The following is a 26,855-nucleotide window of genomic DNA, read 5'->3' on the forward strand; positions in this document are numbered from 1 at the left end:
ATAAGGGCGCAATAAGATTTTTTTTAAACAAAGATAATTAGTATCATTTACGTTTTTGGTCTAAGAAAACGTGTCGCGTTAAAAGTTATTTTTTTAAATAAAAAAACATATTCAAACCTTTACTAACCTGATTATTATATTACACATAACAAATTAAAAAAAATTGCAGCATAAAATAATGTTAATTATATATAAATTAAAAAATAAACATCCAGGTATTTAGGTATAAGTTGTAATAACTCGGTCATATTTTTTTGAGAACTTCAGGCATTATAAGCACGAACTATTCCCGTCAATCATATTCTGATCAGCTATAAATATAAATGAAATTTCGTCTATTACCTAACTTATGCAATACTAAATTTGAATATGTACCAAAACAAAATTATATATTACTATTTTGGTAAATTTTTACAAAATTCAAGCGATTCATCACTGCTTGAAAATTATATTTTATTCTTATTAGGCGCCATTTTGAATATATAAGGAATGGCCTGTGTTTAAGATTCTGCGGCAACATGAATGGAAAAAAATACCGCTAAGCTAAATAACAATAATTATTAAAAGAATAGCAGACCTAACATCAGAAATAGCATTTGAGTGATAACCATCCTCAAGAATATTAAAAAATGCTCTGTTATGTCATATTCTGTTATTTTGAAAAGACCCCATTTTCAAATTCGTATTGTGTTATTTAAATTTATTAAAATATAAAATATTTTTAAACATAATCATGACGCCATTTTAAATTTAAATTTTGGCGCGATTCATATTATTGTATACATATCTTTTGTCGAAGTATTTAAATTTTGTACATTAAATCTAAATGATTTTTCTAGTTCCTGTAAGCTGATATAACTTGCTATTTTAAGTTAAATATACGTATTTATGTAACACAAACGTAAGACATTTTTAAGTGACACCATTTTGAAATTCAGAAATATTTATGGGAACAAAATTAATTAAATAATTTGCTGTTTCGTTTTTCATCTGTAAAAACAATTGTAAGTAAATATTTTAATTTATAATTTGTATGAACTAAAAATACCTAAAAAGTATCTTACTAAAAAAATGTATATTTATAAGTGTATTTTTTACATTTACTCTATATTTATCATCAAATTTGTATTTTATATATATTCCACTAAGATTCATTTTAACTTTTATCTTCTTCTTAACGACTTTAAAATTTTCTTACATATCTTATTGTTTATACAAAAATAGTCCTTATTACATAAATTTTAAGTACGTATTTTATTAGATCTCTTTGCCTCAAAATATCAATTAATCCGAATTAATTTAATTTGATAAAGTAATGGTAAGCGATGAAATGATGGTGTTAAATAATTAGTTGTGTATTATCTGTGGCAGTTCGCTTAGATTATTAATTAGAAACGTGTGTTTCTTTAATTTTTTAATATTGTCAGAGTAAACGGCCAGTTTTAATAAACGTTAGCTTCGTGTCATCGATTTATGAAAATTTTAGGGTGTTATTAGACTAAATTAATCTTTTTATTTAATTATGCTTTGAATAAAACGTGTGATTGTGACTTAAAAAAAAACCAATGTTTTTCACTGACTTAGAAAAATTTTATATATTAGCAAAGATTAAAAAAAAATTTTAAATCAGTCATTCAATATTAAAAAAAAATTAAAACATTTTTTAGCACATCATTAGACTATAATAAAAATAATTAAAGTATGTTGGATTTTTTATTTAAAATCTTTATAATTTAAGCTACACTTTGTAAAAAATAAATTGGCAATTATTGTGTCAACCCGCGTTCATAAGAAAGTTTCACGACAATGCGCGCTTGCTGAGTTGGTGATAATTAATCAAGTAGACTTATAAGTACATTCGAATTATTTCACAAAGGTTTAAAGCTACTAGTTGTGGATATATGCAGATTCTACCAAGAAGAACTGAACCGAAGAAAGAAACTCAATAGTAAATCTTGTAGCGTTAATCGAATTACATACATTAGTATATAATCATAAATATCATTGTACCCATTTAGTCGATTATATGATTTAATTAATGATTAAACGAACTTACCATTCAATCAATGGTCCTCCTGGCTGGCCTAGGCCAGTCTGGGTACGGGCCTCGGGGTTGCCCCCCCTACCCGGGATGGTCCTCCCCGACGGTTCATCCGTCGTGTCTTTACATTTTGGCCCAGAGGGCCAGGGTCGTTGTGACCCAGCGGCTGTCTTTCTTCCTTAGTATTCTATTGTTCACGGGTGATGTCGTCCTACCGTGTCTCCAGATCGTCGTCGTCCTCTTCACCGATGCCCGCATCGGCGCTGATGGTCGGCGACAGTAGGAGCTCACGAGGTAACGGACGCCCCTCAGGTGGTCTGGCATGAAGCGGTGCTATACCGTGGAGGTGTACGCTCGCACTGCTATCTGCCTTAGCAAATAGCGAGCGAGCGAGCTTGCGGACGAACTCCTCCACGGTGGGCGTCCTGGTGTCTCGATTGATGACATCATTTCTGACGTACCTCGGAGCTGCTACAATCAAGCGTAGGCATCGGTTCTGTTGGATCTGAATCCTCCGCTTCTGGTACGCTGAGCAGAGTGCCTACCAGGCGGGGGCCGCATACGTCAGGCGCGAGCGGACGTAGGCACCGTAGACCCTCAGTCTGGTCTTCAACGGAAGCCGCGACGTGAAGAGGGTGTGCAGTTTAGACCGGGCAGCCGCGGCATGACTCACCACCTTGTTAACGGTGGGTATCATGCGCAGCCTGCGGTCCAAGTGACACCCCAAGTAGCAGACTGAGGTCTGCCATCCCACGTCCTGGCCTCGGAAGGTGAGCCGACGCATCGGCTTATCAGCACCGACAAGCAGAGCGGCCGTCTTACCAACGTTGACAGTTACCATCCTCCACTTGTCTAGCCAATCCGGTATCAGATCCAACACACGTTGCATCCTGTTTATGGCGATGATCTGGTGGTAGGACGACGAAAAGAATGCGCTGTCGTCCGCGTACAGGGCCAGCATCACATCCTCTTCACCCTCTCGCAGATGGTCGCGAAGGGTAGGGATGTCGTCCGTGTACACCGCGTATAGACGCGGTGACAGGCAGCTACCCTGGGGTACTCCGGCTCGAATGGGGCGCGGCTGAGAATCCGCGCCTTCCACCGAGACATAGAAGCTTCGGCCTTCCAAAAACGACGCCACTACTCGCACATACGCGAGAGGCGCCGAGGTGTTCAAGAGCTTAGCCAGGAGTCCGGCATGCCACACCCAGTCGAAGGCCTTCTCAATGTCGAGAAAGACCCCGACGATGGAATGCCCTTTGTTTCGCTCACTGGCTAAGTGGCTAAGAACTCTCGCCAGCTGGAGCGTCGTTGAGTGGTCGCTGAGGAATCCGAACTGCTCCTCGCGCAGGGGCAGGTGAGGCACGAGTCTCCGCAGCAACCATAATGTCGCACGAACTTACCATAATGTCTAATCTTGTCATAATGTTACATGTAGTAGACACTAGATGTCGCCAGTCTGCACTGTATTTGGATTTTTTATTGTTATATTAGTAGTACAATGTGGTGCTGGTGCCGCTTTCTACTATCTTCATTATGTTCAGAGCATCTTCTTTGCAAATATTGATATTTGAGTATCAAGTAGATGGTTAATATTTGTCTCTGGTCAGACACTCTCTGTCCAATAAAAAATAATTTATTATAAGGGAAATGGTAAATGGGGTGGTTGAGATGCTAATCTATCCTCTTCAAAGTCCTCGTATAATTATGACTGCCTCGTTGGTCTAGTGGCTTGATGTAAGGCAGACCCCCTCCGGGTCAATTCCCAGGTCGGGCAAATAAAAAAAGCTATTGGGTTTGTCTGTCAGAAAATTCTGAGTAGCAGCCCGGAGTCTGGAATTTGGAAATGTGTACACTCCCGTGCCTCGGAAAGCACTTAAAGCTGATGGTCCTGCGCCTGAACTCTTTCCGGTCGTATCGGATTGCCGTCCCATCGGATTATGAGAGTTTGGGAATAGGGAGTGCACCTGTGTTTGCGCACACACTTGTGCACTATAATATCTCCTGCGTATTTGGCTAATCAATCTTGAGATTGGCCGCCGTAGCCGAAATCGGTCTGGAGGACATTATTATTATAATTCAATTATAGATTAAAAGAGTCAATTAGTTTCAGTTAGGATTACAGTGTTAATGTACCAGGAGGTCATAAACAGTGTGTCGGGCTCACCGAACGGTTAGATTAAAACTGTAAAACTCCTGGTACATTAACACTGTAATCATAACTGAAACTAATTGACTCTTTTAATCTAATCGTTCAGTGAAACCGTCTCACTGTTTATGATCTCCTGGTACATTAACACTGTAATCCTAACTGGAACTAATTGACTCTTTTAATCTAATCGTTCGGTGAGAACGACACACTGTTTATGATCTCCTGGTACATTAACACTGTAATCCTAACTGAAACTAATTGACTCTTTTAATCTAATCGTTCGGTGAGACCGACTCATTGTTTATGTTCTCCTGGTACATTAACAACGTAATCCTAATTCTAAATGTTTGAAACTAATAATAATAACAACCTGGGACATTTTTCACACACAGCCATCTGATCCCAAATTAAGCTTGTACAAAACTCGTGCTATGGAAACCAGACAACTGATATACTACTGTTATAAATCAAACAATTATTAAAATAAAAAAAAGATTTATTTGGCCTTCGGCCTCAAGTACATACACAATTTATTTTTATTTTTTTTATATGCCCCGGGATGGCAAATGACTCTACTCCACCTGATGGTAAGTGGTAGTAGAGTCCAAACGCGACGACGGCGAGTACAGTCGGGAAGAATGTTCTGTACTAGCCGTCCCCGCCTTGCCGGCCCGCAAGATGCCTCTTCACGCCTCGATTGAAGGAACCCGGGTTGTAAGAGGAGGGGAACACGTGAGCTGGTAAGGAATTCCATTTTTTGGTAGTGCGACAAAGAAAGGAGTTGCCAAATTTCTTTGTGCGCGATGGAATTGATGTCACAGTTAGGCGGTGACATCGAGAACCAGCTCGCGTGGACTTAAGAAGGAAGGGGGAAGCAGGAATTAGAGAGAATAATTCCTCAGAGCACTCGCCGTGATACAGACGATAGAAAGCGCTCAGTGCTGCTATGACTTTAAACAAACATAAAATAATTAGTAATTTAATTAAATCGGTAATTATTCGGGCAGAGCTTCCGCACACTTCAAAAGTTAACGTAATAATGAGCTCTTATCGCCAACATCTCGTCTTATATAGGCAGGTGTGGTGTTGCTGAATTAAAATATTAGTCTTCCTCCAACACGGCCTCTCCTGACGGGGCTGCGTCCCTGAAGCCCTCAGATGAACTTGTGGATGGACCGGTAACACCCACAACATCGGATAACTGCACAGCATTGTCATCATTGGTTTCTGAGGAAATAAACACACAAAAATCCATCATTAGTCACGTCTGTTCTATTACTCAACAATGCATATATTTGTATATTTGTCAACTACACAAGTCAGTTTGAATAGACTACATAGGTTTTACACAGGTCTGTTCCCACGCAACCGAATACCTCGCACAAAGTCGTTTGTACGAACAGGTTTTACATCAGTCTATAGTAGGTCACCCCAGATACCTATACATCATGGATTTACACAGGTCTGTTGTCAGCTGCGCAACTGACTCACCCCAGAAACCATTGTGGTCAACCAAATACCGTGCGCACAGGTTTTACATGGGTCTTTTCCACTAGCACGTCTCACATTTACATGCTACAATAAAGAAATAAAGTCAAGACAAATAACAACTCATGCACAACAAGTAAATACCTTCAAAAAATGCAGCACAAGTTTCAGGTGTCCATTCACCCTTCCATAAAACCATATATGTTGCAGCTACCCGAGTAGTTTTGCCATAGGCACCAGCCAACAATTGGACTTCGTATCTATCATTAGGGAGCGCCTTCGTTACTTTATAAGGGCCTCTCATACCACTATCAAGTTTCCCGGTGCTTTGAGAATTCTTGATCACGTAAACCAAGTCATTTACTTGATACATTTTAGGAGGTTTTCTATTTTTATTAACAGAAGCATCTTGTTTGTTTCTATTATCGCGAATAAGCTCTTCAGCTCGTTGTCTTTTTAATTCGCGAGTCGCGTCGCGATTTGGATTTGAACCTTCGTAGGTTATGTCTTTAATCAAGCTATTTATTAACGGAGTAGTCGAATCGGTGCCAATGAGAAGATTAAGTGCCGGGTATTGGGTTGTCTTATGTTTAGTGATATTTAATACTAGTTGTAATTTCCACAATACTTTTGACCAATCATTTTTATTATAATTTACTTCAACCCTTATCATATTAAGTACTGTGCGGCAGTAACGTTCAACTTGGCCGTTTTCTTGGTGCATTTCGGGAGTAATAAAATGCACTTCGACACCGTAACCAGATATCCAGTTAATAAATTCGTAATTATCAAACATACGACTTCTATCGCACACTAGCTTTTTAAAAGTACCGAACAGTGATATAATTTGAGTTATTACACGCTTTAGCTCACTACTATCTTGGCGTGTTAACGCGAACAGTAAACAATATTTTGTATATGCGTCAATTATAATGAGTACGTGTTTATGACCATCGCTATCTCTCAGCGTCCCGAGTACGTCGGCGTGTATCACGTCAAATGGTACCGAATCTTTTTGCCACGAAGATATAGGTTGTAAAGGTGCTCGGGGAGTTTGTTTATGAGAAATGCAAATAACGCAGTGTGTTGTCACACATATTTCGCGACAAATCGTCTTAGACCGGGGAACCAAAAGTGCCGTAGGATCAGATCAATCGTCTTGTCTATACCGATGTGTTCATGCTCATCGTGGAAAACGCGTAACAAGCTTAATCTAAATGCTTTTGGTACATAACACAAGAATCGCGCTTGCTTACCCGTGACGTCGTATTTATAATACAAGAGGTCATTACGTTTTACATAACGCGTGTTATCTAATTCACCGTTATTTAATTTCTCTAACAAAGAAATAGTTTCCTCGTCACCTGCTTGTGCCACTTGAGCCCAATTTTGGGGCTTTCGAATGATATCGACAACATTGACCGGGTTTCTGCTTAAATAATCGACATGTGACATAAGTGTGCCCTTACGATATTCTAGCGAGAAATCAAAATCCTGCATATACATCCACCACCTTGCAACTCTGGGTTGGAGATCCTTTTTGCGTTGCGTCATTTTTAGCGCATTACAATCTGTGATTATTTTAAAAGTTTTGCCAATTAAATATTGTCTAAAATGTTGCAATGATTTTACTACGGCAAGGGTCTCCAACTCATAGCTGTGGTATTTGGACTCCGCGCCGGCAGTTAATTTACTAAAATATACGACTACCCGCCTACAACCGTCTTTATGTATTTGCATAAGAATACCGCCATAGCCAATTGAACTGGCATCAGTATGTAATTCGGTCATTAAGTCAGGGTCGAATATAGCTAGAATTGGTTCATTTGTTAAATAAGAAATTATTTCCTGACGTGCGTTTTCATGTTCGTCGGTCCAGTCAAAAATTATTCCCTTTCTAGTTAGGGCTGCAATGCGCGCGGTCTTAATCGCGTGATTAGATATGTATCTACGAAAATACCCAGCGAGGCCTAGGAATTGCCGCACCTGTTTGACATTATTCGGGGGTGGTGATTTAACTAACGCGTCAATTTTATAAGTGCTCGGCCTAACCTGACCATCGCGTATAATCCTACCGAGATATTCGATTTCATTGGTTAGAAAAGTGCATTTCTTTAAGTTGATAGAAAATCCTGCCTCTGTCAAAGTTTTAATTACCGAATCTAATAAAATAAGGTTTTCGTTAATGCTTTGTGTCAATATAAGTACGTCATCGATATAGACTACAACCTGTCCGGCCTCAATAAAGGATTTTAGCGTCTTAGCAATAGTTTTCTGATAAAAAATCGGTGCATTTGCTAATCCGTAGGGGACCTTACAATATTCGTAGTGGCCTTCCGGGGTAACAAATGCCGTCTTATGAATAGACTCCTCAGCAACTCTAAGTCGGTGAAACCCAGATACCATATCTAAGGAACTAAACCAGCGAGATTTACCTAATCGGTCTATGTAGTCATTAATCAACGGTAGGGGATGTCTAGTTTTATCAGTAATCCGATTCAGTGCACGGTAGTCCACCACCATTCTATCAGAACCATCTTTCTTTTTCACCAATAGAATTGGGCTAGCGTACTCCGAGTCAGATTCACGAATTATACTTTTATTAAGCAAATCTTTAACTATTTCGCGAACTTTTAATTTTTCATCGTGTGATAATTTATAGGGTCTATAATACACGGTTTGTACATACATTAGTTGTCAGTTTAATATGCATTTCACTATCCTTTACAGTTGTGATCGCGGTACCACTTAAAAAGAATTTTGAATACTTGGCTAGAATCTCTAATAATCGTTCCCTATCTTTTCCAGACACAGATGTATTTACTTGTTCGGATAAACAAATTGAATTTACTGGCAAAATATTGCTTTCAATAGGTTCACTGCGAATTATACGCTGACAATCACCGGTCCTAACATAAGTTATGCCTTTTCTATTTAACACGTCGGTGCCAATAATTACAGGTACATTTAAATTATTATCATCGACGATATAAAAATCAATTTCTATTGTTAAGTCACTGAATTCAACGGGCAACGTTACATATGATTCTGATTTCACTTCTATATCACCTAAGCCACGTAATAATTGATTTGTAGGTCTTAATTGACATGAAAAATGTTTAACAATATTTTTCGACATTAGAGAGACTCATGAACCATTATCGATCAAAACATCTAACGGGATTCCCGAGATAACAGCAGTTGTTATGTCACGATTTTTATAACTACCCACAAGTTCGCGACAAAAATTAACACAATTATTGTTTCGTGAACTCGACCGTTCTTTGGCAAAACACATATTCTCGGAATGACCTACTTTTTTACAAAATGTACACTTCAACACATCGTACTGGTCGTCGTCGCGTTTGGACTCTACTACCACTTACCATCAGGTGGAGTAGAGTCATTTGCCATCCCGGGGCACATAAAAAAAAAAAAAATCAACATGAGACGTTGCCGGTAGCGCGATTGCTCTTTCGTTGTTATTATTATTTGTAGTTGTATTCAATCGTTTACTACAATCTACACTTTTATGGCCAAATTGCTTACAATGATAACATTTAATTGATTTTGAATCGTTTGAACTGTATTTGCGTTTTAAAAGGTTGCGATTTAAATTATTACTATTAGAGAATTTATCAAACCGACTATAGTTAGTAGATATTTTTCTATTTGAATTGTTAGAAGGTTTAACAAAGCTAGACAAAAACTCCACTATAGAATCGGGCGATAATTTAGCGTTAATAGCCATAGCGCGGATTTGTGGGTCTACGATTCCACGTATAATAATGGCAGTAAGTAGCTCGTTGCTTAGACCTTTAACTATGCGTAACCTTAAAAGCGATCTACGAGCATATTCGGCGTATGTGGAGTATTTGTCGGACTCTGTTCGCATAACGTCATAAAGAATATTCGCGACATCGACAGAGCGTGGGCATAAGGCTTTTAATTCTTGTTTGAAATTGGACCATGTGCGAATATCATTTGTCCATTGGCTAAGCCAGGTGCGAGATTCCCCTTTCAGACAATGTCCGATGCGAGCAAGGCATTCTTTGTCGCCCCATTGGTTCAAAATACGTGCTCTTTCTACCTCATCACACCACGTGTCATGAAGTCATGAACACTCGGATCAAAATCAGAGACAAAATATCGATTGGATCTGACCTGAGCACAGCTGATAGCGGTCAAGAGCCGCTCGGCAGCATTCGTCACCACATCTTTATTTTATTTATTTATTTTTAAGGACCACTAGTAGCTACTACATGTTTTAATGACAAATGTAAAACAATTTGGTGAAAATAGCTAACATGTGAAGCTTTTTAAAGTAGCCACAACAATTACAATATTTGTTTTAAAAATACATTAACACATAATTATAGCAACATGAGTAGAAAGATTAAAAAAAAAAAAAAAGCAGTCCAAATTGGTACAAATTAAAGATCATAAAAAAATAAACATGCACTTAATAAAATTAAAATTAATAACACAAATAGTTTGAAATTGATATAGGTACAAATTAAAATTAAATAATTCATTAAATTCATGCAAAGTTTACGTTACAAAAAAATTACTAAAAATATACTAATTAATACAAAATAAAATTAAGATAACATTATTTATTATTTATTTATTTATTTATTATTTATTTGCATCTCTCAACAATTCTAGCGCCCGTTTACGATAAATCATGGCAGAGTCATTAAAAATATCTAGATCTTGACAAAAACCATTGTACAACCGTGATGATCTAGGCATTGGTGCATTACATCCTAATTTCGTTTTTGATATTCTGACATCAAAAGTGCCCAGAAAACTACGAACATTGCGCCTTGGAATACGATAGTATATCTTTTCAAGTAAGTAAGTACAGTCGATCTCGTTACGAATTATCTTAAATAGGAAAGAGAGATCTAATAATTGTCTGCGTACAGAGAGACTATCCATATTAAAGTCTTTAAAGAGATTGCTGTAATTTTTATTAGATTTATTGTATGAGGTTTTTTTGTTTCTGGATAGATGATATACAAATCGCTTCTGTATTCTCTCTATACGCAGACGATGTACATTGTAACAAGGATTCCACACAACACTACCGTACTCCAGTACACTACGCACGTAAGCGTTATAGATTATTTTTTTCGTGTTATTCGTGAAGTGTTTACCATTTCTAATTAAAAATCCTAACGTTTTGGAACTTTTCGTAATTATTTTATTGAAGTGCGGGACAAAAGTAAGCTTGTCATCAAAAATGACACCCAAATCACTTATTTCAAAAACTTCCTCCAACTTGATGTTATCAATGCTATATATTGTTTTGATTATATTGAGATTTCGCGTAAATTTTATATGCTTGCATTTACTGACGTTTAATTCCATTTTATTATTTTTACACCAGTTATATATAGCATTAATATCCACCTGTAAGAGCTCTGAGTCAGCTAAGTTGTTTATTACTTTTGTTAATTTTAAATCGTCCGCAAATAAAAATACTCTACTATAATGTACCGTATCGCAAATATCATTAATGAAGATATTAAAGAGCCAAGGTCCTAAGTGTGACCCTTGAGGAACCCCGGAGCAGGCTTTATATAGACTCGAGCTAAAACCTTTTAAGACAACAAATTGTTGTCTATTGTATAAATATGATTTGAACCACTCAAGCATATTACCATTGAATCCGTACTTGCTTAGTTTTAAGAGTAAAATATCGTGCGAAACTTTGTCGAAAGCCTTGGTTAAATCGGTATAAATTGCGTCAACTTGCTTGTGGTTATCAATAGCTGGCACAATGAATTCACTGTACGAAACAAGATTTGATGTTGTAGATCGACCCTTTATAAAGTCATGCTGGTTATTATTATTCATTTGCTTTACATGACATTCTAGATATGGGTAAACTATTGCTTCAAATACTTTGGCAAAAGTGGAAAGTATGGAAATCGGTCTATAATTCTCAATGCACTTACTACCTTGGACTTATATACTGGTACGATCCTAGCTATTTTCCACTTATCGGGAAAAACACCTGAGCGAAGTGATTCGTTGTATAATAAATATAAAGGGAAACTTAGTACCCATGCACATTTAGAAATAAATATAGGAGGGATATTATCATAACCTGTCCCTTTAGTTGTATCAAGTCTTTTTAAGTATTGATAAATCTGTCTTCGCGATATTACAAAATTAGTGAACGCTCCAAAGTCATGTTTACATTGATTATTATAAGATGGTAATGTATATGAACTTTGAGATTGTGTGTAAACAGAAGCAAAATACAAGGCAAATTCGTCCAAAACCACATCTTCGGACTGCGATAACCCCGTCTGGCTGGTTTGCGGAGTCGGTGGCGGCGTAACCACATAGTCGCGTGGCGGAGTCGACGCCCCAGGCGTCGATGCGGCTGCTGGTGTGGCGCTTTGCAGCGCGACAGAGCGACTAGTGCCAGCACTGACTGATGCACTGGCTTGCGTCTACACAGACGCACGAGACTGCTCCTCCAAAGCGCGCAGTCTGGTCAGGATCTCTTCCATTGAGTTGGGTGGAGTTTGTCCTCGACGTCTTCGTTTGTTACGTTTATCGTTGTTCGACATTACACTGATGGAAGCATTGCCCGAATATTTAAATTACTAAACCGCGTGGGAGGGTAGAATTAAGTTTCATCTATAGCACCAGAAATTTGTTTGCGGCTATAACAGCCTTCGAATCCCACTTCTGATGTTATAAATCAAACAATTATTAAAATAAAAAAAAGATTTATTTGGCCTTCGGCCTCAAGTACATACACAATTTATGACTTTAAACAAACATAAAATAATTAGTAATTTAATTAAATCGGTAATTATTCGGGCAGAGCTTCCGCACACTTCAAAAGTTAACGTAATAATGAGCTCTTATCGCCAACATCTCGTCTTATATAGGCAGGTGTGGTGTTGCTGAATTAAAATATTAGTCTTCCTCTAACACTACATATACTACTTTTCTTATGTAAATACATATTTATACAGAAAATTACACCCAGACTCAGGACAAACAGACATGTTCATGCACACAAATGCAAACACTGTAATCCTTACTGAAACTAATTGACTCTTTTAATCTAATCGTACGGTGAGACCGACTTACTGTTTATGATCTTTTAATCTAATCGTTCGGTGAGACCGACTTACTGTTTATGATCTTTTAATCTAATCGTTCGGTGAGACCGATTCGCTTTTTATGATCTCCTGGTACATTAACACTGTAATCCTAACTGGAACTAATTGACTCTTTTAATCTAATCGTTCGGTGAGACCGACACACTGTTTATGATCTCCTGGTACATTAACACTGTAATCCTAACTGAAACTAATTGACTCTTTTAATCTAATCGTTCGATGAGACCGACTCACTGTTTATGATCTCCTGGTACATTAACACTGTAATCATAACTGGAACTAATTGACTCTTTTAATCTAATCGTTCGGTGAGACCGTCTCACTGTTTATGATCTCCTGGTACATTAACACTGTAATCCTAACTGAAACTAATTGACTCTTTTAAACTAATCGTTCGGTGAGACCGACTCACTGTTTATGATCTCCTGGTACATTAACACTGTAATCCTAACTGAAACTAATTGACTCTTTTAATCTAATCGTTCGGTGAAACCGTCTCACTGTTTATGTTCTCCTGGTACATTAACAACGTAATCCTAATTCTAAATCTTTGAAACTAATAATAATAACATCCTGGGACATTTTTCACACACGGCCATCTGATCCCAAATTAAGCTTGTACAAAACTCGTGCTATGGAAACCAGACAACTGATATACTACATATACTACTTTTCTTATGTAAATACATATTTATACAGAAAATTTCACCCAGACTCAGGAGAAATAGACATGTTCATGCACACAAATGCAAACACTGTAATCCTTACTGAAACTAATTGACTCTTTTAATCTAATCGTTCGGTGAGACCGACTTGCTGTTTATGATCTTTTAATCTAATTGTTCGGTGAGACCGACTCACTGTTTATGATCTCCTGGTACATTAACATTGTAATCCTAACTGGAACTAATTGACTCTTTTAATCTAATCGTTCGGTAAGACCGACACACTGTTTATGATCTCCTGGTACATTAACACTGTAATTTATTTATTTATTAGGGAAACATACAGCATATCGTATATTACAACTTAATATAATAATCATATTTTAACACTTATGCCAGTTAGGTTTCCACTACTGTTTTAACAGGGAAGTGGACTAATTTTGATGTTACATAAAATATAACTATTTATGACAAAGTAAAATTTTATAAATATGGTTATGGTTAATTACTAATAAGTATTTTTCACAAGATTATAAAATTTACTTAAACTATTTTTAAACAGATCAATGTGGTTGTATTTTCTATTATGACTATTACAAGATCTTAGAATAAAAGAATTTTTGAAATAATTTGTTTTATAAATGGGTATTGAAAAAGTATCCTGAGAGCGAGCGTTAAAACGAGGACACTTAAATAAAATCTCACTGAGCAGATATGGAGAATCAATTAAATTATTTAATATTTTGTAAAGAAACATTTGGTCTCTTTGTTCTCTACGTTCTTCAAGTGGCATAAAAACAGAGTCATGAAAAGTAAATTTGTATCGCAACCTCCTGATAAATTTGTTTTGTATATTTTCAATTAAGTTGACATATTTTGCATATTGTGGATTCCAAACAGTTGACGCATACTCTAAATGTGATCTAACGAAAGCATTGTACAAAATTACAAAGGTATGAATATTTTTAAAATCTGCCCCTTGCCGAAAGGTAAATCCAAGCATTTTATACGACTTCATCACTATTTCCTCAATATGCTTATCGAATATAAGTTTGTTGTCTAGTTGTACCCCAAGGTCTCTCACCTCGGTTACCCTTTTTAATTTAGTATTAAATATGGAATAGTCAAAAATTATTTGTTCTTTTTTTTCGAAAATGTAATTACACAGCACTTGTCAACATTAAGCTGCAAATTATTAGCAATGCAATATTGTCCTAATTTATATAAATCCTCTTGTAAATGAAAACAGTCTTGATTATTTTTTATTATCTTAAAAATTTTAGTGTCATCAGCGTATAATAAAACTTGAGAATTTTTGAAACAATTAGTTACGTCATTAATAAAAATGTTAAAAAGTAAAGGGCCAAGGTGAGAACCTTGTGGTACACCCGATGTTACAGGAATAAAACTAGACGTATATCCTTTAATAGCAACGGCTTGAGATCTTTCGCGGAGATAAGATGTAAGCCAACGTAGAAGGTCACCATGTATACCGATGTTGTTAAGTTTTTGTAATAACAAATTGTGCGATATCTTATCAAATGCTTTCGAGTAATCAGTGTATACGACATCTACCTGGAAACCAACTTCCATAGCACTCAATACTGTATGCAAGAACTCACACAGATTGGACTCAGTGGATCGCTTATTAATAAAACCATGTTGGTTACAGGTAAGTAGAGGCCTTAATAATGGAAATATCGTATCATAGACAATCTTTTCAAAAAGTTTTGGAATAACTGACAATTTAGAAATACCGCGATAGTTTTTTATATCGTTTTTATTTCCAGACTTATAAATCGGCGTAATTAAAGATTTTTTCCAAATAGTTGGTAATAATCCGTTGTCCGATGATTTTTTGAAAAGCATTGTTAAAGGCACACATAACACTTTACTGCAGTTTTTTAAGAAAATGGGATGTATTCCATCTGGACCATAACCCTTGGATGTATCTATGTTCGATAAATTTCGTTCTACTTTTTTGTCAACAATCTCGATAGAGCTGATGATAGTCTGATTTGCGCTAGTAGAATAGTGATCCATTGTTTGATTTCCACTATTATCCTCAAAAACTGAATGAAAATAAGAATTAAACATATTTGCTATATCGTGTCCATTGTATCCAACCTGAGAGTTAAAATACATTACATTAGGTACAGATGTATGACCTTTTTTAGTCTTTATATAGGACCAAATAGCCGAGATGGCCCAGTGGTAAGAACGCGTGAATCTTAACCGATGATCGTGGGTTCAAGCCCGGGCAAGCACCACTGACTTTTCATGTGCTTAATTTGTAATTATAATTCATCTCGTGCTTTACGGTGAAGGAAAACATCGTGAGGAAACCTGCATGTGCCTAATTTCATTGAAATTCTGCCACATGTGTATTCCACCAACCCGCACTGGAGCAGCGTGGTGGAATAAGCTCCAAACCTTCTCCTCAAAAAAAAAAAAAGGGAGAGGAGGCCTTAGCCCAGCAGTGGGACATTTACAGGCTGTTACTGTTACTGTATAGGACCAAAACTGTTTTGAGCTAAAATGAATATTATTCTCTGCTCGTTCCAGAAACTCATTATAACACGTTCCTTCTAAGTTTTTTGATTGTAGTCGTAATTCAGAGAACTTGTTATAATCGTTTTGTTGGCCATAAATTTTCCATTTTTTGTGGAATTTTAATTTTTTATTAATTAATTTTATCAAGGGTCGCGTAAACCAGCGTGGATATTTATTGATCTCATTTATACACTTAGACGGGACAAATGTCTCTATAATGTGATTTACGATAAGATAGAACGTATCAACTGCCTGACTAATATCTTTGTTTTTAAATTCGTGTTGCCAGTTGACTTTAGCTAATTCAAAATTAATTTTATCATAATCAGCGCTGTGAAAGCGACGTACAACACGAATAGCTGGATTTAAATTTCGCTCAATGGTATTCATATCAACTTTAATACAAAGGGAAGGATGATGTTCATCTTCAGGTTCTGATAAAGGGTCCACACGAGATATGTTACAATTCAGATTGGAAAGTACTAATCCTAACTTTTTTTTTTTTTTATATGTCCGGTATGGCAAATGACTCTACTCCACCTAATGTTAAGTGGTAGTAGAATCCAAACGCGACGACGGCCAGTACAGTCGGGAAGAATGTTCTGAACTAGCCGTCACCACCTTGCCGGCCCGCAAGATGCCTCTTCACGCCTCGTTTGAAGGAACCCGGGTTGTAAGAGGAGGGGAACACGTGAGCTGGTAAGGAATTCCATTTTTTGGTAGTGCGATAAAGAAAGGAGTTGCCAAATTTCTTTGTGCGCGATGGAATTGATGTCACAGTTAGGCGGTGACATCGAAAACCAGCTCGCGTGGACTTAAGAAGGAAGGGGGAAGCAGGAATTAGAGAGAATAATTCCTCAGAGCACTCGCCGTGATACAGTCGATAGAAAGCGCTCAGTGCTGCTATCTCGCGACGCAATTGTAAAGGTTCAAGGGTGTTTGTGACCTTTACGTCGCCAATAATGCGTACTGCACGTCGCTGCAACCGGTCCAAGGCCTCCAGTAGGTACTTAGCGGAGTCATCCCAAAGGTGCGAGTAATATTCAACGCAAGATCGTACCTGTGTTTTGTATAACAGGCACAGTTGTTGTGGCGTGAAAAAACGCCGCACCTTGTTCAGAACTCCGAGTTTTCGTGAAGCTTTTTTTATAATAGCCTCGATGTAATTATATGCCCTTGGACTAAGGTCGCAGCGAACGTCCATCCCCAGCATGGCGATTTTGCTTTGTATCATCAGCGGTATGCCACAGAGGGAGGGATGAGGGTAAAATGGTGACTTTTTCGCTGTGAGAGCGCATACCTGTGTTTTCTTGGCATTAAACTCAACAAGATTATCAGAACCCCATTTGGCAATGAGCTCTAACGTCCTATCGAGTTCAATAACAAGATTCTCCCGCCTCTCCTCAGTTTCCGCCCGCCCAGCCACTGCGCGTCCGTGGTATCCACCATGCACTGTACTATCATCTGCATAGCAATGTATGTTCCCAAGGGAGAGCATATCATTGATATGCAAAAGAAAGAGTGTGGGAGATAGCACAGATCCCTGGGGGACCCCAGCATTCACTACATAGAATTGTGAAGCGCAACCATCTACTAAAACACGAAGGCTACGCTTGTGTAGGAAGCTGGCAATCCAGGTGCATAGCTGAGCAGGCAGACCATATGCCAGTAGCTTGGAGAGAAAACTTCAATGCCAGACCCTGTCGAAAGCCTTGGAGAAATCGAGGCTGACAGCCAACGATTCTCCATGCTTGTCGATAGCTTCACCCCAGAGGTGTGTTACGTACGCTAGAAGATCACCTGTGGACCGTTTTGGTTGAAACCCGTACTGACGATCATTAATTAGACAGTGATCGTCTAGGTAATGGATCAGTTGGTTGTTTAGAATCCCTTCAATCACCTTACAAAGTACTTAGGTGATATCTATTGGTCGATAATTTGCCGGGTCAGACCGATCCCCTTTTTTGGGAACCGCTTGCACATTAGCTCTTCTCCAAGCCTCCGGCACACATCCCGAAGAAAGAGAAAGTTGGAACAGGCGCGTTAATACAGGAGACAGCTCCGCCGCGCACTTCTTCAGCACAATGGCTGGTATTCCATCAGGACCGCTAGCTTTCCGTATATCAAGTGATTGCAGCTCCGCACGCACATCACGTTGCCTGATTTTGATGTCAGGCATCGTGTGGCCACATGAAGGTATTGTTGGTGGCTGCGCACTACAATCATCGATCACAGAGTTGTCGGCAAAGAGTTTAGCCAGGAGGTCGGCTTTCTCCTGCGCACTGTGAGCTAGCGATCCGTCCGGATTTCTGAGCGGTGGCAGCGAAGGTTGGCAGAAATTGTTTTGCACAGACTTGGTCAGACGCCAGAAGCTACGGGAGCCCCTAGGATGCGAAATAAGGTCATGACCAATCTGTACAATGCGCTGTGCATCCGCTCTCGTGTATGCCTTCTTACAGGACTTGGAATTTTTATTGTAGTTTGCTTTCAGTGAGTCAATGTTAGATGCCCCGCTAATGCAGCCGTTGATCCACGTGCGATATGCCGCCTGCTTAGATGATACAGCGTCGGCACATTCACGAGTGAACCAACGGTTACGCGTACCCCTATTGATGAGATCTGAGGTAGGAATGTAGTATTCCATTCCTAACATGATCTCATCAGCAACAGCAGCGGCACTAGCTGTCGGGTCATTCCCACTGAAGCAACGTTCCTTCCAAGGGACTGACGCATAGTAATCCTGACATTCCACAACCTGATATTGTATGTATTTACAAAAGAAAAGTAGTATATGTAGTATATCAGTTGTCAGGTTTCCAAAGCACGAGTTTTGTACAAGCTTAATTTGGGATCAGTTGGCCGTGTGTGAAAAATGTCCCAGGATATTATTATTATTAGTTTCAAAGATTTAGAATTAGGATTACGATGTTAATGTACCCGGAGAACATAAACAGTGAGACGGTTTCACCGAACGATTAGATTTAAAAAAGTCAATTAGTTTCAGTTAGGATTACAGTGTTAATGTAACAGAAGATCATAAACAGTGAGTCGGTCTCAGCGAACGATTAGATTAAAAGAGTCAATTAGTTTCAGTTAGGATTACAGTGTTAATGTACCAGGAGATCATAAACAGTGAGTCGGTCTCACCGAACGCGGATGGCATTAATCGAAATAAGATCAATGTTAAATATATTCGATTTGACCCTCAGAACATCCGACGCCGACGATTCCGGCGACCAGTGCTACGGGAGTCTACCCCCGGAGCCTCGTTTCGGGAACGTCGAGTACAAACTGCAGCTGGTCTCGCCGTGCGAGCGACGCTTCCAGCACCTGGTGACGCAAGTGAATAATAAATAATATTAAATATATAACATTATATATAACTTAGGTAGCTAACTGGGTAGGTATCACCCACTCATCAGATATTCTACCGCAAAACAGCAGTACTTGGTATTGTTGTGTTCCGGTTTGAAGGGTGAGTGAGACAGTATAATTTTATTGAGGTTGTGCTCGTGAAATATATCGATGCGATGCTCGTAGTTCCACTCGGGGCCGATAGGTGGCGCCGTTTCGAGTGACGTACAACGTTAAGCGGCATGTCAAAAGCATAATAATGCCCCGGATACACACGTGTGGAGCTGTTAGTTAGCGAATCGTTTAATTAAAATGAATTTTGATAGGCGATTGACATTCAGCGAGATATTTTTTTTTTATAGAATAGGAAGGCGGACGAGCATATGGGCCACCCGATGGGAAGTGGTCATCGACGTCCATAGGCATTGGCATTGTAAGAAATGTTAATCATCGCTCACATCATCAATGCGCCACCAACCTCGGGAACTAAGATGCTATGTCCCCCGTGCCTGTATTTACACTGGCTCACTCAACCTTCAAACCGGAACACAACAATACCGAGTACCGCTGGTCTGCGGTAGAATATCTGACGAGGCACCCCCTCGTACCCGGACGGGCTCGCACAAAGCTCTCCCACCAGTAAAAATATATCGTATTGTCACCCCGACACCTCAACACGTGCCCCCCCCCCCCCCCCCAGCTGAAGTGGTGGCTGCGCTCGGGCGGCTGCGTGGCGGTGTACGTGGTGAGCATGCGCGACTGCGGCGCGCTGCGCGGGCTGCGGGACATGGCGCGCGCGCTCGGCGCCGCGCTCGTGGGCGCGCGGGCCTGCCGCGTGGCACCCGCGCGCGTCGTCGCCGAGGTGTACATCCGCAAGGTGGGCACGCCTGGAACTGGTACACCGAGGGGCCGCGAGGCCGCGATCGAGACGGAGATGGTTTGTCGATGTGTGCTTATAACGTTGCCATAGTACCCGCGTTCCCTGTTTTGGGAGATTTTCGGGACTTAATTAAAACTAAATAGGGTTATTAAATTTTACTTTTTAATGTTTATTATACATTTTTTTTAATTATAATATTTTTTTGTTTTCCCCCTACACCCGAAAACCGTTGCATTGTTTGTTTTTGTTTCCGTTATCAATAGTACTTCGGCATCTTTATATGGTACTTGATTAGCGTTCTCCTCATAAAGAATGGTTGCCACATATATTTCTATGTTACCCTCTTGACTCGGAATCTAATAATATTATAAATTCATGAAGAATGTTAAATCATGTTGTCGTTAGAAAACTATAAATAGGATAACGAATAAATTAAAATAACATATATACATATAACGAAGCACTTTAGTTTATTAATGGACTCCGTATTTATTTGTTTCATTGTCGACGAGTCGATATTTTTTATAGAATATCGGGACTTTTTTTAGCCGATGCTTTCAGCACTTACATGATAAATAATTATAGGTTATGAATAATAAAAACTGGAAAATCATATTATCTTTAGGATTTTAATGCGATATAAGGTTCCGTCATGCTATGGCATAAATAAACATCACTGAGAAACTATATTTTGAGACAAAATAGTCGTACTTACGCGTGAAAACACACGCCGGCAATTTTCGCTACTTAAGTAGCGAAACAAACACCAACACTGGTTACACGATAAGGGTCAAAAGATTTGATAATTCTATCTCTGTCTAAACCTGTCTACGCTACAGTACGTACTCGGTTCGCAGCTGGCGGACACGCAGCAGAGCGTCGAGCTGCGGGTCGCGGTGATGGGGGCGAACGAGGCGGGCAAGTCGACGCTCATAGGCGTTCTCACTCAAGGTACGTTCGTTATTATCTTGTTGAAGTCGTGAGTTCTAGTAACTAAATTAAATATTGAGTATTTAATTACAGGCACAAGGGACATAACATCTTAGTTCCCAAGGTTGGTGGCGCATTGGCGATGTAAGCGATGGTTAACATTTCTTGCAATGTCAATGTCTATGGGCGTTGGTGACCACTTACCATCAGGTGGCCCATATGCTATAAGAACAATCCCCCACCCACTTGCAAAGCCCGGGCAAACACCACTGCACTTTGATGTGCTTAATTAATGGGCACATTGTCAGGAGATCTGCTTTTATGGGATGAAGTATTGCTATGTATATCCATCAACCCGCATTTAAACTGCAATTTAGAGCTCCAAATCACAAGTGGAGGGGAGGGCTTAGCCCAGCAGAGGCGTTATTTTTTTATAATAAGTAAATAGAAAAGAAAAGTAAAAGTAAGTTGTACACTAGAAGTGAGATTTGGAAGCATGTAAAGACATTGTTTGCACCTGAACTCTCTAATTTTCACCCTGGGATTTTATGTAAATGTCAATGTCCCACGGCTGGGCTAATCCCTCCCTCTTCTCCCTTTGATGAGGAGCTTATTCCAATACGCTGTTCCAATTTAGTGGTGCTAATCTGGGTTTTAACACGCTATCATTGGTAACGATTTACACATTCTATTCACTACCATCTCGGTTCTCAATAGGATTAAGAGTGTGTGGGAATAGAGACTGTCTGTGCTTGCACGCACACACAAGTACCATTATTAGTCCCGTGCAGTTGTCTAAACCGTTCGTATTCGTAACAGCCTGTGAATGTCCCACTGCTGGGCTAAAGGCGGGTTGGTGGAATACACATGTGGCAGAATTTCAGTAAATTAGACACATGCAGGTTTCCTCACGATATTTTTCTTCACCGTCAAGCAGAGATGAATTATAATCACAAATTAAGCACATGAAAATTCAGTGGTGCTTGCCCGGGTTTGAACTCACGATCATCGGTTAAGATTCACGCGTTCTTACCACTGGGCCATCTCGGCTACAAGTTGTCTAAGCATCTTTATCTAGTTTTCATACTCATTTTTCAATTATATTAATCTTTGTAAAAGCTTCCGTTATTCTATTATCCAGTTGTATGATGGCGTATGTTACAACCCGTTAACGATAGATGGCGCTCATTCGAAATGTCACATTCCTGAATCGCGCTGTCTAGATATTCGCTACGGAGTGTATATAGTGTAAAAGTGATTGTTTTTGTAATCTAATAAATTGTAGTTTCATTTACCTAATCCCAGGTATCAGTGTTGCAGAACTATCGATAGTTTGACCTCGAAAACTATTATCGACAGTACTTCCGAAAGTATCGTCTTGTGTCAATATTGTCGATATTATCGATAGTTACTATAGCTCTCTGTTCACAATACTATTGATAACTCGTTTGCCTGCCTCGTTGGTCTAGTGGCTTGATATAAGACCGCAGACCCCGGAGGTCCTGGGTTCAATTCCCAGATCGGGCCAATAAAAAGTTATTGGGTTTTTCTGTTAGAAAATTCTCAGTAGCAGCCCGGAGTCCGGAAGTTGGAAGTGTGTACACTCCCGTGCCTCGGAAAGCACGTAAAGCCGTTGGTCCTGCGCCTGAACTCTTTCCGGTCGTGTCGGGTCGCCGTCCCATCGGATTATGAGAGTTAGGGAGTAGAGAGTGCACCTGTGTTTGTGCACACACTTGTGCACTATAATATCTCCTGCGTAGTTGGCTAATCTCTCTTGAGATTGGCCGCCGTGGCCGAAATCGGTCTGGAGGACATTATTATTATTATTAATAATATGGATAACAGCAATCCATAGGTATTCATTCGATAGTAACGATTTAATAAAACTTCATTAATAATAGTGTTGTTACTGGGCCTACTACATTACTTATCTTGAGAAAGCAATTATAATATAATAATAATAATAATAATAACCCCACCGACGTATCTTTACGTTGCCGACGTGGTGGTGCTTGTTTTTTTTTTTTTATATGTCCGGGATGGCAAATGACTCTACTCCACCTGATGGTAAGTGGAAGTAGAGTCCAAACGCGCCGACGGCCAGTACAGTCGGGAAGATGCCTCTTCACGCCTCGTTTGAAGGAACCCGGGTTGTAAGAGGAGGGGAACACGTGAGCTGGTAAGGAATTCCATTTTTTGGTAGTGCGTCAAAGAAAGCAAAATTGCGCCAAATTTCTTTGTGCGCGATGGAATTGATGTCACAGTTAGGCGGTGAGGCTATCATTGAAGCGCACAGTTGTCCGCTTCAATGATTCTTAGGGCTATGCCAATAGAGCTACTCATGTTGGATTGGCCTAAGATGAGAAGACAGACCAAGAGAGATACAACCCAAGCCAAGGTGGAACAGCGTACGCCGAGGGCTCCATGGCTAAGGGGGTGCTTAGTCGTTAGTATGCGAACTTTAGAGACAAGGGGACCTCTAATTTAATTTACCCTTATCACAGTGAATGCAGGGCTCTGCTGTGATTGACTTTTATGTCCCTAGCTACTCGTGGGAATAATATGATAACTAGGTCTAAAACTTAAAAATATATACAGGCGAACGAGCCATCGTTAGAAGAAGAGTCCACGCAGACTTCTAATTCATCCTCCAAATCTTTATTCCCATCAATACCCTCTTCATCACCAATTTTGTATGCATCTTCACCAAATTCATCATCAACCGGTGCTCAACTGGCGGATGTTGCACAGGAGACTAATTTTGTCAGTGAACCTGTGCCCACCACCAGTGGCGTAAAAAAACGTAAAAAATGGAGTATGGAAATGAATAAGTTCATCCTACGTACCTACCTATATCTTACAAATTTAGAATCAGACACAAATTCATATCTTTCTTCATTACATATAAAATTTATAGATAAATATCCACATATGGAAGTAAGCAGACAGAGAATTGGTGACCAACGTAGAGCTATTATACAAAAGAAATTATTATCACAAGAAACCATTGATCAGATTTACGATGAAGTTAGAACAGAATTGCAAGTAATCCAAACTCAGATACAACAAAACGCCACAAATCTTAAAACATCCCTTAACACACTAACAGGAAAACGTATGAAATGGACAAATGAATGCAATGAAGCAATTATTAGGATTTATTTCAAAATAACACAATTAGAGACTAATAAGACCGCTTATAGAAAACGTTTATATGAAGAGTTTATAAACTTATACCCAGAGTTTACACACATTACAGAGCAAAGATTAGCGGATCAACGAAGGGCAATAATAAATAATAAATATATTAAACAAGATAGATTAACACTGATTAAACAACAAGTAGCAGATGAATTACATTATACACACATACTAACGGAAGACACAGATAATGAACATTTACAAACAACAGAACAAAGTAATATTACACACTACGATGCATTCAAATCTAATTCAGAAACAAACTCACAAGCTAGGAAAATGCAAAACACTACAGTTACATGCACTTATTCCGTTACATCAACCCCTATTGATGAACAAAACATAGAAAGTATCACCCACGATCATGATATGACTTTAGAAGAAAACACTGAAATAGAGAACACATTCGTTCATGCTCTAGAACATTTTTTAGAAATATACAAACATTTAACTAAACATAATATATTAGCCGAACAGCAAAAGGGGTGTAGAAAAAATAGCCAAGGTTGTAAGGAGCAGCCTACTTTTGATGCAATCATTTTAAGTAGTGCGGTAAAATCAAAATCAGATATCCATACTATGTTTATTGATTATCAAAAAGCCTTTGATTCAGTCCCGCATAGCTGGTTATTGTATGTCTTAAAATTGTATAAAATAAACCCAACCCTCATATCATTTCTTCAAAATTCTATGCAAAACTGGCAAACTGTATTAAAAATAAAACAATCGTCCATGAAATCTCTAACTACTGAAACAATTCGTATCCAACGAGGAGTTTTTCAAGGAGACGCTCTGAGCCCCCTCTGGTTTTGCTTGGCCTTAAATCCTCTTTCACTCTTGTTAAATAAAACCAATACAGGATTCACACTTTACGGTAATAACACCCAATATAACTTATCACACCTCATGTACATGGACGATATAAAACTTTACTCCACTGACAAAAACACGCTGCTTGAGTTAGCAAGCATTACGGAACAGTTCTCCAAAGATATTCATATGAAATTCGGTGTCGACAAGTGCAAAATTCTGTCAATCTCGAAAGGAAAAATCCTTAATAATAGCTACACACTCGAAACTGGTGAACAAATTGAACCAATGGATGAACAAAGCACATATAAATACCTTGGTTTTAAACAATCTAGGCAAATACTGCAAACTACGACAAAACAAGAACTGCTTACAAAATTCTCGCACCGATTAAATCTCGTATTAAAGACACACCTTAACTCTAAAAACACAATGGCTCAAACGAGGTGAACTGTTCCCTGAGACCGAAGGTTTTATGCTCGCCATTCAAGACCAAATAATAGCAACTCGTAACTATAGGAAGTACATAATGAAGGATAATAATCAACCTACTGACTTATGTAGACAATGTAACGCAGCCTCTGAAACTATTCAGCACATAACGGGGGCTTGCAAATCTCTCGCACAGACCGATTATAAGCATCGACATGATCAAGTGGCTGCAATCATACACCAACATTTAGCATACAAATATAAACTTATAACAGAAATGAATCCATATTACAAATATAAACCGGAAAGTGTATTAGACACTAGAAACCACAAAATCTACTGGGATAGAACAATAATAACTGACAAAACTATCTGTTATAACAGACCAGATATTACCGTTCATGATAAAATCAATAGAATCGTTTATCTTATCGATATAGCCGTTCCTAATTCACATAACATACAAACCACAATATCTGAAAAGTTAAGTAAATATCAAGATCTCGCCATAGAAATTAAAACGCAATGGAAAGCACAAACAGTACACATAGTCCCAATAGTCCTATCATCCACAGGTATCGTGCCAAAATCCTTGACGCAAAGTCTGAACACCTTACAAATGCCAGCGTATATCCTCCATATACTTCAAAAAGCCATAATCCTTAACACCTGCCGTATCACCCGAAAGTTTATATCATCATCCACTTTATCATCAACGTTTTTAATATAAGCAACACTCCTTAACGCTTGGCTGCAGCCCGCGTTTTCGGTTTAAACCCTTCGAAAGAAGAGAAACTTTAAAAGTTTAATAGAAATAATAATAATATTGGACATTATTCACACACGGTCATCTGATCCCAAATTAAGCAGAGCTTGTGTTATGGAAACCAGACAACTGATATACTACATATACTACTTTTCTTTTGTAAATACATACTTATATAGATAATTACACCCAGACTCAGGACAAACAGACATGTTCATGCACACAAATGTCTGTCCTGGGTGGGAATCGAACCCACGACCTTTGGCATGAAAGGCAAGTAACTACCAACCACGCCAACCGGCTCGTCAAAAAATCAATACGTCAATACTATCGAAAAATCATTGATTATCGATAGTCCAAAACTATCGATTTTATCGATAATGGACTATCGACATGCAACACTACCCGGTATTACTTATACCTAAAATG

Source organism: Nymphalis io, chromosome 29, assembly GCF_905147045.1.
Source record: "Nymphalis io chromosome 29, ilAglIoxx1.1, whole genome shotgun sequence".
In the NCBI taxonomy this organism is placed as follows: domain Eukaryota; kingdom Metazoa; phylum Arthropoda; class Insecta; order Lepidoptera; family Nymphalidae; genus Nymphalis; species Nymphalis io.